The sequence below is a fragment of the Macaca thibetana genome, chromosome 3, assembly GCF_024542745.1.
Source record: "Macaca thibetana thibetana isolate TM-01 chromosome 3, ASM2454274v1, whole genome shotgun sequence".
Taxonomy (NCBI): Eukaryota; Metazoa; Chordata; class Mammalia; order Primates; family Cercopithecidae; genus Macaca; species Macaca thibetana.
In genome coordinates, this window is record NC_065580.1 from 96,922,580 (window position 1) to 96,939,817 (window position 17,238).

Below are 17,238 nucleotides of genomic sequence, written 5' to 3' on the forward strand. Positions count from 1 at the left end.
GGAACAACCACATCCAATATACCTTTGGGAGAATTCCATCCACTATGTATCTTTCTCACCCTTGTGATGGTTTGAGAGGCAGAGTTACCTACCCAGACCAAGTTGAGGTCTGGAGGTAAAGCCTGGCGTTTCTGAACTCTTGAAGAGGTCTGTGACCTGAATCAGCATCCTGATTTAAAAGCAGTAACCGGTAACACAAAGGATAAATGCTTGATGGGATGGAGACCCCATTTTCTATGATGTGATTATTACACACTGTGTGCCTGTGTCAACACATCTCATGTACCCCATAAATATATACACCTACTATGTACCCACAAAAATTAAAGATAATAAATGCAGTGATAATAAATGCAGTAACCAGAGAACTTGAACTATCTAGTGGAGCTCGTGACTTACCCAAGGTCACACACTTGTTAGGGCTGCCTTCAAAGTCTTTTTAGTAGTTTTTAACCTTAGAAGAAGTGGGTGATGGCAGACAGAAACCAAAAGTCATGTAAATTGTATATGTTTATAAGAATGTATTAGTGTGAGGAGATAGAGATGGACTAGTACTAGGACAGTGGTAACTGGACAAAGACCCCCCCCTACACTGGACACCCTACCCTCTTCCCTGACTTCCTCCCAGAAAGGTGTCATGGAATGTTCACAGGTATTTTGCTGAATTAAACATTCCAGGAAACACTGGTATAGACAATTTGTAATTCATTGTATAATTACTGGAATTCATTGGATAACAACCAACTCTCCATCGCTTTGTTCTCAGTGGAGACCTGGCCTGAGTATCCTCCAAGTCTGAACTTTTAGAGATGAATCCAAATCAATAGAGAGAAGAGTCATAGACAGTTACTGTCAGAGAGTGTCCAGTTAAAGGGTGAATGCCAGCGCCCATGCGTATCAATCAATAGAGTGCCACATGCCTATTTGAAGTATTATACCAAAGTGTGACATGTGCATTCTGCATTTGCGCTACCCTATGCCTATCTTTTAAAGTTGCTCCCAAAGTAAGTCATTTGGCTTTCCAACAAGGACATTCTTTCATTTTACAACGTGCAATATATTTGTAACGACCTGTCATTTTTCTGAATTCAGTTCACCACCCTTGCAGGACGGAGAAGGACTGCCATAAATGCAAGAGGGGTACCAAGGGCAGCCTGTCCCTCTGTGGGCTTGTGTGAAGGAGGAGGAAGGGAAGATGGGGGATGGCTTACACAGGTCCAGACAGCCTATACTGGTCTCCATTACTGCTGAGCCCTGGCCAGGCATCTCTGGGGGCCCATGGTCAAGTGTCCGGTTAAAAGTTGTGATTTCAGGCCAGGCTCAGTGGTTCATGCTTGTAATCCCAGTACTTTGGGAGGCTGAGGCGGGTGGATCACTTGAGGTCAGGAGTCTGAGACTAGCCTGGCCAATATGGTGAAATCCCATCTCTATAAAAAATATAAAAATTAGAAATTAGTCGGGTGAGGTGGTGGGCACCTGTAATCCCAGCTAATGTGTAGGCTGAGGCAAGAGAATTGCTTGAGCCCGGGAGGCAGGGTTTGCAGTGAGCCAAGATCACGCCACTGCGCTCCAGCCTGGGTGACAGAGTGAGACTCCGTCTAAAAAAAAAATGTTGTGATTTCAGAGTGATTCTAGGGTTACCTTCTTGTGGGAAAAGAAAGGAAGCTCACATTTAGTGAGCAAGTACTATGTTCCAACCACCATCCATTCTTCATTTCATTTAATCCTCACAATAACTCTAGAAGTTAATTTTACTTTTCCATTCTATTCCTAAGAAAACTGAGATTCAAGAGGTTTAAAAACTTGGCCAAGATCACACAGTAACTAAATGGAAGAGCTGAGACTTGACATCTGAGTTGCTGCTTTCTCAGGTTGATGGAAGTTAACTGTGGGCTTTGGTCAATTACTTTTGTTTTGGAGAGAGGTAACCAGGCAGTGGCTGGCATGAGAAGATTCTTTTCCTAGGCAAGGAATAGAGGGCAGAAATAACTCGTCTTGGTCATTCCGAGGGTGGGGGGATGGACGAAAGGGGAATGCAGCGACACCATGTGTTCAAAGTCGTTTTTTTGTTATCCATGGGCATTATCAAGGTCCTAAATGTTGAGCTGGCAATGAATGGCTAGAGCAGACATAGGTTTTGTTTTTCTTGTGCATGCAGGTGCTTTAAAAAGTGGGTTCAAATAAATATTATTCACTCAGCAAGCATTTGTTGAGCTCCTACTACCTATTAGGCACTGACACAGGAACAAACAAAACAAAGTCCCTCCCCCAAAATGGGCTTATATTCTAGTGGGGAGACAGTGAACAAATCAACAAGTAAAACCTGGTTTAACAGATAGCGATAAACTGAATGGAGAAAAGTAAAGTACAACAAGCAAGCTTGAGGGCTGATGTGGATGTGTTTTGTACAGAGTTGTCAGGGAAGGCTTCACTAATGTGGCGACACCAAGCAGGATCTAAAGGAACAGAAGGAGCAAGACATGTGACTATTGGGAAATTGTATTTCAGCAGAAGGAACAGTAAGTGCAAAGATCACAAGGCAGGGTGTGTTTGAGGCACAGCAAGGGGCCAGTGTGGCTGAGCAAAAGGAAAGAGGGAGAGGACTCAGAGCGGTAGCTGGGGCTGGAGAACATAGGGCTTTAGGCCCTGTGAGAATGATGGATTTTATGCTGAGGTTGTCAGGGAAGTCATTAGAAGCAGAGCATTTGAATGGAGAAACGACGTGATCTGACTTTTATTTTAAAAGAGTTGTTCTGCTGCTGTGTTAAGAATAGCCTGTACTGGGACAAGGGTGGAGGCAGAAAGGCCAGTTAAGAGGCTGGTGCAGCCATCCTGGTGAGGGATGGTGGTTTGGACCGGGGAGATGGCAGTGGAGGCGGTGAGGAGTGGTCAGAGTCTGGATAATGTGAAAATAGAGTCAGCTGGGTTTGCTGGTGGATTGCAATGTGGAGTGTGGTAGGGGTCAAGAACGAGTAAGCTTGCATTTCTGAGCAGAGAGTAGGAGGAGCTGACATTAGTTGAGAGGGCTGTTGGAGGCGCAGGCCTGGGTGCGTGGGTGTTTATGTTGGGATGGGAAGCGGGGCTGGAATCAGGAGGTCAGGTTTGGAACTACTAAGTTTGGGATGCCTATTGACATCCAAGTAGTCATCTCTCTGGAATCTGGGGCGGTGGTCTAGGCTGGAGATGTAAATTTGGGACTTGTTAGCAAATAGATGGTATTTATAGCCATGAGACTGGGTGAGATCAACTGGGGATATAATATGGAGGGAAAAGAGGACCTAGGGCCCAGCCCTGGGCACCGTAATTTTTAGAGGCTGAAAAAATGAGAAGGAACCAGTTGGAGATAGAGAAGGAGCAGTGTCTGGGGAACCCAGTGAAGAAACGACTGAGAGTTCAATCCATATGAGGATGGAGGCTTGGCCACTGCATTTACAACACAGCAGCCATTGTTGGCCTCAACTACAGTGGTTTTGGGGAGGGATGGGGCTAATCCTGAATGGAGCAGGTTCAAGAGAAGATGGAAGAAGGGGCAATGAGGTCTTCCAGTGTAGACACCATTGAAGAAGGGTGCTGCAAAGAGGAGAGGGAAATGGGGCAGGAGTTGAAAAATGCGATTAAGCAAGGATTTTTTGTGTGTGTTTTAAAGATGAGAGAAATTGCTGCAGGTTTGTATGCTGATGGGATTGATATGACAGAGGGGCACACAATGAAGAATGTATGCTTCACGGGTCAGAGGGAGGGGAAGAAGTTCTGAAACAGCATCCTGGGGGCTGTGAGGGGGAAGCCCTGGTGCACAGGAGGGGCTCGGCCTGGATAGCAGCGGGAGATCTGCTGGCAGAGTCGGTGGGAGGCCAGGCGGACAGGCACAGGCAGGCAGGGGCAGAAGCGCCAGGAGTGTGCACTTGAGTCCAGGCCAGCAGTGCAGAGCAGGACAGAAGCAGAGGTGCTGCAAGGTTGAGAAGAAAGGAAAAGGTACAAAACAGTCACCCACAACTGAGGAAGTGAATAGGCCAGGGGAAGACAGTGGGTTTCTGGGAAGCAACAAGTGCCCATGTGAAGGAAGAGACAGTCTGTGTAAAATGAAGGAAAGTTATAAAGTTTAAAGTGAATTAAAATGTAAACTTCGTATTTTGAAATGTAAAGTGAATTCACTGTAAAATGATTTAAATTCTTTAATGGCATGATTCCTCTTTTCTGAAACTTCCACTAATTCCTTTTAAACCCATGATGAAACCCAAACACCAAAGCAACTGGTGTTCCCATTGCTCTTCTCCCTACCCACTCCTGCTTCCTGCCCACCAGCTGCCAGCTCAGCCCTGGGTGGTCTCCTCTGGGTCCTCCAGCGCCTCTGAAGTCTGTAGTTTCCATTCACTCAGTTTGCTTTGTTTTTCCTTTACCTAAGCTCCATCTTCCCCTGACTGCCCTGCTCTCCTGTCTTTGCATTTTCATTATGCTTTAGGTGTAGCACACATTGAACAGTTGATTGTTTTCTGATTATTTTACTGGGAGAACCTCGTTTCCTCCATAGATTGGATGAGCCTGAGGTCAAGGGCAGCTCTCCTCCTAGCACTGGGCATCTACAAATATTTGACAAATTAACTAAGGTGAGAAAAAGAAGACAAGGCTGGCTGCTGAGGCCCGGGCAGGGCTTACTTCTCATGGCCCTGGTAATGTTCAAGGCCAGAACTGCACAACTGCACCTTTGCAAATTCCATTCAACAGCTATTTAAAAAAGGCACCCAGGTCAGAGCGACATATAATTCTCTCTAGCCTTCCCCTTTCACAGCTCTTCAAACACTGGATGGATTTAAGTGGAATTGCAAGATCTGCAAGGGAGGCCGGTGGTGTTTGTATTTCCTCTGTGATAGTTATCGGTGAACCAGAGCATCTTCAGCTTCCTGAAGCTGGCAGAGATGTGACCCGTATTGAGGTCTCTCTACCCCCTAGGTGGCATCAAATTGAGCCCTGCACAGTTATTAGAGGGATAATGGGATTCATTTCAGCAAGGACTGCCTGGCTGGGGCCGAGCTTATTTTAATTTTCAATGTTAATAAACTTGTGGCTATTGCTTTTTTCACACCGATGTGCCTCACACCTCATTTCGCCGGCACATTAGGCAATTACCAGCAGTGCCTCTGTTCCCAGCACCTCTTAAACACGGAGCAATTATGCTTATTTGGTGAATGATGATGAAACTTGGAGGAGGCAAAGGCACTGGCATAGAACTTTCCTTCCAGCTTCATCAGGTGTGCACTGATGAAGCACCCCGCTCAGTGAAAAACTGGGCTGTGACTCCAGTCTTCATGATAGCAGAGATATGGGGACTGTTGCCTCGTGGTCCCCAGCGTAAGCCCACCAGCATGCCACCTGAGCCAGCCCCGCTGACCCAGACTCAGTCCCCCCAGTGCTGGGCTGTGAAAACAGACCATTCAGCTTGGGAAATGAGCTGATAATGCTCTTCATCTATCTTGAAATGGGAAGTTTCCAATAGGTCTTAAGTGTGTATTAATGCACGAGAATAATGATCCCTTTATTTATAAAGTTGTTTAATTCCTCACTTCTGTGGTCCTTGTGGGCCTGAGTGGATTTTTCATTTACCAAATTTCTCCATGATTTTCACAGCTGCTTAAACAACCCTTGTCTTCCCCCTTCCCAATCCTTTGACTGATAGAAGAGCAAAGCAATTGCCAGGCTGACTTCCAACTCCATTTGCAGAATCTTCCTAGTTTGAAGAATGGGTTCATGTGGGGGGCCAGTGGGCCAGTGTGTGGACTGGAGTCAAGACCCGGACATGGCTGTGCATCCAGAGAGCAGTGCCCTCGCCCTTGGCCGATGACACTCCTCCCCTCCGCTCTGTGGTGGCCTCACTCCACTCCACAGTCCTCCTCTGCCTGACCCAGTTATTGCCCAAGGCTAGCCTGCTTGCCCCCAGTGTCCCCATATCACTGCTTCCTACTCAAAAAGTTTCAGTCATTTGCAGTGAGGGATGGGCTGTGCATATGACTCCTTTCAGAATGGCGTGTTTCTGGGTTCCTGGTTCCAGGGCCTTTCAAGCTGAAGTTTGCTACATGTTAGTGGTACTGACACAACTTTAGTGGGTTGCAACTCAAGCCTTTTTTTTTTTTTTTTTTTTTTTTTTTTTTTAAGAAATGAAAAAGAGGCTGAGCATAGTGTCTTCCACCTGTAATCCCAGCACTTTGGCAGCCTGAGGCAGGTGGACCCATTAGCCCAGGAATTTGAGACCAGCCTGGGCAATATAGGAGATTGTGTCTCTATAAAAAAATTTAAAAATTACCTGGGCATAGTGGCACGTACCTGTCATCCCAGCTACTCAGGAGCCTGAGGCAGGAGGATTGCTGGAGCCCGGGAGGTCGAGGCTGCAGCGCGCCATGATTGTACCACTGCACTCCAACCTGGGCAACACAGGGAGACCAGGAGAGACAGAGAGTGAGAGAGAGAGAGAAAGAGAGAGAGAGAGGAAGGAAGGAAGGAAGGAAGGAAGGAAGGAAGGAAGGAAGGAAGGAAGGAAGGAAGGAAGGAAGAGAAAGAAAGAAAGAAAAAGAAAGAAAGAAGGAAAGAAAAAGAAAGAAAGAAAGAAAGAAGAAAGGAGGGAGGGAGGAAAGGAAGGAAGGAGAGAGAGAAAGAAAGGAAGAAAGAGAAAAGAAGGGAAAATATCAGAGTGCATGGTGAAGGGAAGTATTGTTTTGCTACGGTCTTGTCGTGTTTTATTCATGGAACAACTAGTTATTGAATAGCTATTCTGTAGCCGACTGAGTTCAATGAACTGGTTTCAGTTATATGTTTTTCTGTCCACTTGTAGGTACATGTCTACTGGATCACAGTAAAAAGTCTATCTCTGAAGTAGATGGATGTAAAATACCTTGGAGAATCTGAGGTGTCGTTCCCAGCACTCTCTAGGACCTGAGACTGACTCTGGCTCCAAGGCTCTCAGCTCTGGTCTTTCAGTGCTCTTGGTTGCCCCATGCTTGCTGGGCAGGATTCAGCATTTGTGATTTTAAAGATATTTTTATGCGCTTCCTCCTGGCGGGCAGAGGCTGGGGCCAGGCATCAGGAAGCACATGGTTCAAAGAGAAGGCAGTCACGGACTTAGGTGGCAGGGACCCCAGGTAGCACACGAACATCAGGACCTCCAAACCAAATGATGATGGGCTTGAACCCCTTCATTCCGACGAGTCTCTGTTTAGGGAAGACATTTTTGTGCCCAGAATCAGTGAGATCCTCTGTGGGGTGGGCTGGCCAGAATTTCTAAAAGCAGTACTTACGAAGACTGTTTTTAGCCCTTGGATAGTTTCAGATGGTCTCTGTGGCATTTACTACAATCACAAATGGGAAAGCCAGCAACATGAAGAAGCTTCTGTTTTCTGACTTCAGAAATTCTGGATTGGCGATGACTGTTTCGGGAGACCTTGCAGGAGAGTTTCCCCATGTTTCTTGGCTGGATTTTTAGCAACATCTCCCAAGTTTCCTTTGGGATCCTTGCCATTCCAAGTGCTGGGCTTGTCATAGGGATGGAGTCTGGACGAGAGCTAGAGTTTGAATCTGAGATAACACTGGGGGTGCAGTAAAGTGTGAAGGGATATGGGAGCCAGCCTTCCATTCAAAGAGGGCCTCAAATTTAGACTTTTGGTGTTATCTTCAAAGTGAGGTTATAAGATAATAGAATGGAAGGAAGATGGTTTGTGCATAACTTTGTTTCCTATTATAGGACAAAGCTACTGTTAAGTCTTTATAAATTAATACCTTAAAAATTATGCAGTTATATTTTAAATAGCTCTGTTATAATGCATTTTATTTTTTGGTGTTAAAAGCTTTAGATAGTCAAATGTCTATAATTTTTTGTAACATTAGTTTTGTAACAGACTGAGGTCAATGAGGCTTTGGTTTGATCAGTTTGAGAAGATGGATCCAGGGTATGCCTGAATGTCAATCCCATGAGAACGTTAAGTGGAGGCTATTCTAGAAAAATCATTTCATACCACTCTCTTCGTCAACTAAGGAAAAGGTAAAAGCAAAATCTAATCCTGTTTACCGAGGGCTTTCGACATTTTCAGTGTAGCACTGTAATAGATGATGGGCAACATGTCCCCAGATGGCATCTTCACAAAGTATATGACACAAAATAAATGACACAAAGTATATGACATTATTTTACAAAGTATATGAAGTAATGAGGCGGGGAGGAGAAGCCTCAAACCAAATACTCCCCACCACAGCAGCACTGGAAAGTTCAGACATTCTTTCTCCTTTTGATTTACTTTATCTGTTTTTAAAAAATAATCTTTTCCTACTCTAAGTCACATATTCAGAAAACTTGGAAAATCTAAAAATAATTCAAAGCCAAAGAAAAAGAAAAAAATAATCACCCACAACCCTTCCTTTCTCTCTCAGTCCCAGTACCCAGCCCGGCAGGGCGGCCATCACTGGCGGCATGGCACACGCCCTTGCAGTCTATTTCTCTTTATCTTTACAGAGACATGTAGATTGCAAGGGGCATCATTCTTTTCTTCTCCCTGTGTTTCCAGCTGGGGCAATTAAGTGCAGAGTGCAGGACAGTTCTCCAGGTGTCCTTGGACCAACTCAGTTCTCCCTTTTTTTTTTAGACGGAGTCTTGCTCTGTTACCCAGGCTGGAGTGCAGTGGTGTGATCTCAGTTCATTGCAATCTTTGTCTCTCGGTTCAAGTGCTTCTCCTGCCTCAGCCTCCCGAGTAGCTGGGATTACAAATGTGTGCCACCGCACTCAGCTAATTTTTGTATTTTTGGTAGAGATTGGGTTTCACCATGTTGGCCAGGCTGGGCTCGAACTCCTGATAGCAGGTGATTTGCCTGCCTCGGCCTCCCAAAGTGCTGGGATTACAGGTGTGAGCCACTGCGCCTGTCCTCTCCTCCCTTTCTTGCTTACAGTTCGCAAGCATAAACTGCTGAATGTGCTGGGAATGGAACATCCTGAGATAGGGAGGGACTGACTTGAACAGCCCAGCTCTGTTCCAGCACCCCCTAGAAACAAGATGTTTCTTTGCCTTAGCTCCAAATTACGATTTTCCAGTCAAATCTCTTGGTAACAAAGCTGGTATGTTTCTCTCCATCTGACCAACTCCTTAGTCTGTCTCAATTGGTTTCTAACTCCGAGATGAAGAAGTATGATTAATTATCAACATCTAACATAGACTTTAAAGAATTGCACTATTCTACCACATGTTGTTTTGTACTTTGCTTTTTTCACACAGAAATAAATCACAGTTTTTTCATGACAATAACTATTTTGTCTACAGCATGACTTAATGGCTGCATTAACCCAACATATAGATGTGCTATACTTTACCTAATCAGTTCTCGTCTTCAATTTAGGCTGTTTCCAGTTTTTAAAAAAGTTACAAATAGTGTTACAATCAATGCTCTTATACTTTAGACCTTAATATACATCTCTGATTATTTGTGATAAAATCTTAGAGTTGGAATTAAGGTGTATGCGTAATATTGAGACTTTTTTAAAAAATGGCTTTATTGAGGTGTAATTGGCCTACAATAAATTGCACATATTTAAAGTGTACACTGTGATATGTTTTAACATATATTTGCATCCACGGAATCATCATCGCAATCAAGATAGTGAACATACTCATCAACCTTGTGTCCCTTTGTAATCCCTCCTTCCTCCTGGCCCACCCACTGTGTCCTGAAGCAACTACAGATCTGCTTTCTGCCACTATAGATGAGTTTGCATTTTCTGGAATTTCATATAGATGGAATTGCACAGTATGTGCTATTGTTTGTCTGGTTTCTTTCATCCAGTATACTTACTCTGAAATTCATCTATGTTGTTGAGTTTATCAACAAGGTATGAATAGAGCGCAATTTATCCATTCACTTGTTGATGGCTATCTGGATTATTTCTGGATTTAGAGGATTAGAAATAAAGCTGCTATGAACGTTTGTGTCCAAGAGTTTGTGTAGACTTCAGTTTTCATTTCCCTTGGGTAAATACCTACAAGTGCAATGGCTGGGTCATATGGCAAGGTGTATGTTTAACTTCTTAAGAGACTGCCAAGCTGATAAGGCATTGTACCATATTAAAAGTTTTGATATTGGTAGGGCGCAGTGGCTCATGCCTGTAATCCCAGCACTTTGGGAGGCCGAGGCAGGCGGATCACGAGGTCAGGAGATCAAGACCATCCTGGCTCACAAGGTGAAACCCTGATTCTACTAAAAATACAAAACAAAACAAAACAAAACAAATTTAGCTGGGCGTAGTGGTGGCACATGCCTGTAGTCCCAGCTACTCAGGAGGCTGGGGCAGGAGAGTGGCATGAACCCAGGAGGTGGAGCTTGCAATGAGGGGAGATCACGCCACTGCATTCCAGCCTGGGTGACAGAGCGAGACTCTGTCTCAAAAAAAATTAAAAAAAAATAGTCTTGATATTTAATTTAAAATAATGCAAGTGAATTTGCATTAGTCTAAAGTTCCCTTGGACTAAGAGCGTAGGATCATAGGACAGGGGATCTAGAATATACTTGATAGTGTTCATCCAGTTCTTTGCTTTACTAAAGAGGAAACAGTGATCCACAAAAGCAAAGTGAGTTTTCCAACGTCTTTCAGCTTACAGGCTAGTCTCTTTACTCTTCTATAAGACCTTGCGATCTGGGAGCAATGCTACCATCATGTTGCAATTTCCCAACATAACCTGTATTATGGCCACAAGGGCTCAGATTTCACCTTGCATGTTACATAACTTTGGGCATGCAACATGTTTTGAAATTGGAGAATTTGTGAAGACCTGGAGTAAAGAGAATCAAAAGGGTAATAAGTATACTCTACAGGAAATCATATTTGACCACTCAACACCAATGCAACAGCAAGTAAAATAAAAATGTGCTATTATCGTGGCTCCTTGGAGCATGGAGGAGGCCCACCTAGTTTCTGAACAAACTGATGGACCCAAAGATTCAGACCACTGAGCAGCCCATTAAAAGTGAAGACAACAGCAGCACCATTTACCCAGCTGCCTTGGCTTAGCTTCCTAGCACCCACTTCTTATTATCATATTCATAAGCGTGGCCTCTAATCAGTCTTCTTAAGTAAAGTTAACAAGTATATGTGTGCACTCTCTTGAAATTGTTTTGCTTAGCCTAAGAAGCTGTCATGGGGTTGAGAAGGCTGCCGCTTTAACCAGATTTCATCTCTGTGTGTCACTGCTCATGTCAAAGTAAAAATGCGCTCAGACATAAGAGTTGTCCTGCTTTCATCAAGAGCGCCAGCCTGCCTGAGCCTCGTTCCACTTGGTTAAGCTTGTTATTTAAATTGTTAAAATTGAGACATCGGCAGTAAATTTCAGAGAAGATATAACAATTATTAGATACAAGCTGGGCTCTTGTACTTGAGAATATCCCATGCCCTCCATCCACCAGCAGAATTAGCCACAAATAATTTACAATGGTTTCTCTAAGAAGTGCACCCTGTAGTACTTGGACGGCATTAAATCACAGTCTGTCCCCAACTGGATCATATTTCTAACTTTAAGATAGATTTGGTTCCAGTCAGCAGAGTGGCGGCACACTCCAGAGGCCACCTTTTAATGCCTATAACTCTTGAAGAGCTGAGTGAGGATCCTGAAGCTGTCTTCTGTCTACAAGCTTCGTGTTTGGGTAATTTTATACACCAGGCATTGGAGCCACAATCCAGAACAATCGTCCTGTAAGGATGAGGAGAAGTAAAAGCCAGGAGGCTCTCTGAGTGACCTTGTGCCACTATAAGAGCACTTGACCTTGTGGTTATTGTGTGCTGTGCCCTGTCTGACTGTGCCCAGGCAAAGGTGGGAGGGAAGGGATAAGAATGGATGAAACTTGGGAGTCTACGGATAGATCATCAGAGGCCACCTGGTCTGACTTCTCCAGCCTCCTTCTCAGTGAAGGAGCCCCAATAAGGACATAATTATTTAGGAGTTGATTCATTCTTTTGACTTTAAGATCAACAGAAATCCCCAGAGTTGGTTGTTGTTTTTGTTGTTGTGTGACAGGAATGACTCTCAAGCCAAATGTCTCCCAAAATCAGTACTTGTGGAATGGATTGCTTGGACACAAATGTAGTACTTGACATTTAGTGATGCTAAATATCATCAGAGTGATGAAACTTCATCAAAGTGATTTTGGTCCATTATTTAGTGAAGCTAAATTTCATCAGAGTGATTTTGGTCCATTATTTCTATTAATGAAAATATTTTTAAAGTTTGAACCTGACATTTGATGTGTCAGATTGTATATTCTTTAAATTTCTGTATATTTGTTCAAATCATAGAGAAAAATAGTAATTCCAGAGCTGGGAGAAAACTTGCACATTGCCAATCCAATCCTCTCTTTTTAAAAATCAATAAACTAAGAACTAGCCAGGCCAAATCACTTTCCCAAAGTCATATATCTAGATAGTGGCATTAAACTACAAATGCTCTTTGAGTATATGTTGTCTTGTTATTTGAAAATTCATCCCACTATAAAATAAGCACGCATTTCTTCATTTTATTTATAAGACTATTCTATAAAATAAAAGGTATATATAAATAAACATACCTTTCTAAGGTCAGCACCTGGTCTTGGCTTTTCCCGCTGCATTATCCACTCCCAAGGCATCACCTGAGATCTTCTTACCTGTACTGTCTGGTTTATTTTCGGGAATTGGCTTATGTGATTATGGAGGCTGGCAAGTCTGAAATCTGCAATGTGGACCAGCCTGAGACCTAAGACAGCCGATGGTGCAGTTACAGTGTAAAGGCTGGCAGAGGGTAACTGATTCAAACATTAGTCTCATCCAAAAGCACCCTTTAAGTGGACACATAAAATTAACCATCACAAGGGGTTAATATCCTTTGAAACAAAATTTCCACTATTGAGGTATGGGAATCAGAGGATAAATTTTCCTTCTTGTCCTCCCCTGTTCTCCACCCCACTAGTCGCCTTTGCCCTAACAGATGGGCTGAAATGCAGTAATTCCTACGGCCGCTCTGAAGACCACCTGCACAACTGAGCAAGAGGTTGTGCTTACATGTAAGTGGAGCCCAGCTTGATATCTCACCTCCCTTTTTTCCCTTTTTCCCTGACTCACTCCTTCTTTCCCTCACTTTTGCATTCCTTGGATGCAACAAAGCTTCAGTACATAAACTTTGGCCTCAGGCTTCATTTTCCTGGGAACCTGGCCTACTCTATCTTATTAACTAGCAACGCCCTCCCTTTTTTTTTTCTCTTTTGAGACGGGGTCTTGCTGTGTCCCCTAGGCTGGAGTGGAGTGGCCTGATCATGGCTTACGGTAGCCTCAGCCTCTGGGGCTCAAGTGATCCTCCCACCTCAGCCTCCCAAATAGCTAGAATTACAGGCGTACACCACCATGCCCGGATAATTTTTATTAAATTTTTTTTTTTTTTTTTGGTAGAGATGGGGTCTTGTTTTGTTGCCCAGGCTGATCTCAAACTCCTGGGATCAAGTGATTCTCCTGTCTCAGCGGCTCAAAGTTCTGGGATTACAGGTATAAGCCACTGCACACAGCCTGCAGACCCCTTTTCAAACCTGATTAACTGCCAGAAGCCCATTGTACAAAATACACACCCCCAACATTGCACTCATATAATTTCAAGATCCTCTTACTGCAACCTTTCAGTTGCTTCCCTCTGAACCTTTTAAAAACCAGTTGTATATTATGTCTTGAGCTTCAGTGTCAGGTACTATTATTACCACTTGTACATTGAATCTGAACTTTAACTTTGTCAGCTTGACTCACATAGCCCAAATCAATCCTCTCTGTCTAGACAAAACAATTTAACTTTGTAACTGACCAATTACATAGCACTTATTTATTGGAAAATTTGTAAGTTCAGGGCATGGTGAGGGGTATGAAGAATAAAAGACATAATTTCTGCTCTCAAAATGCTCACAGTTTACCAAGTATTTTTGCTTTCGGTTCCCTCATCAAATTGAAAATATATTTACCAAATTAGACATTTGAAATAATTTTGTAAGGTCTGTTGATCAACATCTTCCAAAATTCGAATGCTCTGGTTGGAGCCATTACAAATCTTGGTGAGCCAGCAGGTGCAAACCAAGCTTGGAGACTGCGGAGGAAGAAAGAGGCAGTAGCTGGAGGCAGTGAGAGACCTCAGCAGGTTTAAGGAAGCTTTTTTCTCTCAGGCTGGATGCTGTTTTAAGGAGACTTGAAGGGGGCAGAGCCACACACACTACAAAAATGACAAGCCATCCATAGACAACATTGGCTCTGAAATATACAGAATAATTGTTTTTTTAGTGGTATACTTATAATCTTAAAACTGCTTAAGCCAATGTTATGATGAAATTACAGTCAGTTTCTGAAGCACAGCAGGACTTACAAGATGGAGGAGAAATCTGATGGCTAAAATTCGGTTGTAGAGTTTTCCAGCATTTTCCTGCTATCTGGCTACCAGAGAGGCACAGATAATCCAAGTTAGTAGTGTAATTGGTAGTTGGTGAGAAGTCTTCTGTTTCAGATACACATCTCAGCCGTTTTGTACTTTTTTTTTTAACCATATTTTTGAGTCTATAAAAAGAAAATGTAGAGCTGGGTGTGGTGGCCCATGGCTGTAATCCCTGCATTCTGGGAGGCCAAGGCAGGAGGATCCTTGAGCTCAGAAGTTCAAAACCAGACTGGGCAGCATGGCAAACCCCATCTCTACCAAAAATACAAAAAATTAGCTGCACATGGTAGCGTGTGCCTGTAGTCTCAACTACTCAGGAGGCTGAGGTGGGAGGATCGCTTGACCCTAGGAGGTGGAGGTTGCAGTAAGCCGAGTTTGTGCCACTGAACTCCAGGCTGGGTGACAAAGAGAGACCCTATCTGAAAAAGAAAAGAAAAAAGATGCGGATAGACTCTTTTGAAATAAAGGACTAGACAGAAAACCTTTATGAACAACGTATTCCCTGAATTACAGAGGCACTATCTCAACGTATCCCTGAACTGTGAAAAATTATTATAAGATCTAATATCTTTAAAAACATCCTTTTGTTTTATTTTGCCTTTTGATAATTGGTCTTGACCCTTATTCAGGCAAAACTCCTACTGACATTCAATTGATTGAGCTGATTTGACTTGAATAAGGTCAGCTACAAATGGTCTGCTTTCTACTCTACATTCTGATCACATGATGCAATGTGTCATAACGCCACAATGATATGTATTGGCAATCTCATACTGGTGATTAATTGCTGGGAAAGTAATTTCCTTATAATTGCACTCGAATGCTTTTGGTGGCCTGACATCATAGGGAGCTCAGGTACACTGGCTTAGTAGGGCCCCAAGAAGCTGATTTAATACTCCCGTCCCACCCCACATGAACCCATCTTTGAAAATAATGGGAGCAGTTAACATGTCTTGAATGCTGACACTGCCAGGCGCTATGTAAAACAGTTCGCATGCAGCAGCCTCAGCTCCTGTAATCTTCATGACAGCCCCATGGGGTAGGTACTATGAAGCATGTGTTACTGGCCTAGTTGGAAGAGGGACCACTGGAGAGGTCAGTTATATTGCCCAAGGCCACATAGGTGTTTGGGAGGCAGACACACTGGCTCCAAAGCCCAGCAGAGACGCTGCAACAGCTACCTCATTTTCCTCTCCCGCCTGGCCTCCCTCCTCTTCTCCCTCTCCCCCATATCCCAGCCACACAGCCTCTTGCTGATTCGCCAGCCTTGCAAGGGGCTTCCCCGGCTCAGTGCCCTTGCGCTTGCTGTTTGTTCTGCCTGGCCCACTCTTCCTGCTCGTTGTCATGTGGCTGGATTCTTTTCACGTGTTAGATGTCAACTCACATGTCACCGTTCTAAGCAGGCTGTCCCTGATCACTCCCTGGAAAGTAGGCCTCCTCTCCTGGCTAGCTGGGTTAGTGCCACTTACTATGTCTACTCTCCTTCCTTTCTGGCATTTCTCGCAATCTATACCTATTTTGTTTGGAATAGCATTTTGTTTGTCTCCCACTGGAACGTAAGTCCTCGAGGACAGCTTTGACTTCAGTATCACTCTAGCTCAAGCACCTAGGACGGTGACCAGTGCTTCACAGTAGTGCTCCACCACTACTGCTGAATGATCAAGGAGCCAAGCTAGTCAGAGCAAAACTGCTGATGGGGTGCCTGGCAGGTGTGTAGCCTGGGCGGGCTCTCCAGGTGGAAGGGAGCAAAGGTGCTGAAGAGGATAGGTGTGGGCTTCAGAAAGCAGACACTTTTCCAGTAGAGCTTGCTGTTTTTGTGCTTGCCTACTGCCTTGTTCTCTGGTTTCTCCTCTGGGCTTACTCCAGATGCACCCCGTACCTCTCAAGCATTTTCTTGCCCACAGTGGAAATACTTGCCCCTGTGCTAGGAGAGATGTTGAAACCAACTTTCACTGTCTCAGGACTGATGGGGACTGGCGTTTGCTTTACAGGGTCACTGTGAACATCAGACAGTCCAGGAAATCCAAGAAGGCAGCTAACCAAAGGGACTTCAGCATCTGGAAGACTGGACTGAGGTGGGGGTGTACTTGACAGGGATGGACACTGACCACACACCTCCTTGAAAGGTGTCGTGGCTCATTACCAGCCAGTTTTCTTGGTGAGAAGTGACTCGATCCTAATGCTTTGGTGTGAGCCCACTGCCTCAGGAGGACTTGTTGGTCCTAACTAAGTATGAAACCAGTTATTAGATAAAATGTCTTTTTACCCCAAGGTCGGCAGGGAGATGGGAAGGGCCACTTGTATTTGCAGGGTCTGCCTGCCCCCGTTCTTGGCAGCACACAGCAGGGCTCCAGCATCACCAAGCATTGCACATTCACTTTCCAAGTTCAAAGCGCATCCTTGCAGCCTTTCAAGGAGCCTGACATCCTTTCAAGTTCGCCGTTACAAAGGCAAATGCAAATAGAGCACGTTTCGGAGGCGTTGTGTCAGTCAGCCCTCAATCTGTATGTTCTTCCAGACACTGCTTCTCCTGCCTGATTTATTTCATATTAAAAGGGCTGTCAATCTGCATCAAGGGAACAGGTTGAGAAAGAGTGAGTGATGTTTGTCGAGTGGGCTCTTTGTTGTTGTTTGTTATTGTTAAAAATAACGGTCCCCCCATCTTTGTGGCCATATTCCTGACTCACCCCACACAGCTCTCCCCACCCCTGCTTACCTTGTCTGCAGGTATCTACACACCAGGGATATGAATTCCACGTACTAGAAACATTTCCATTCGGAATGTATT

General features: G+C 44.2%; 1 long non-coding RNA gene across 2 annotated transcripts in view; it reads left to right on the forward strand.

The window, feature by feature from the left end:
• Positions 1 to 17,030, forward strand: part of LOC126951403 (uncharacterized) — a 51,417-nt gene extending 34,387 nt beyond the window's left edge. For both annotated transcript variants that reach the window (XR_007724453.1, XR_007724452.1), the window contains 2 exons: positions 12,960 to 13,053; positions 16,442 to 17,030. This is a non-coding gene — a long non-coding RNA (uncharacterized LOC126951403). The remainder of the gene's footprint in view (positions 1 to 12,959; positions 13,054 to 16,441) is intronic.
• The last annotated feature ends 208 nt before the right edge of the window (positions 17,031 to 17,238 follow it).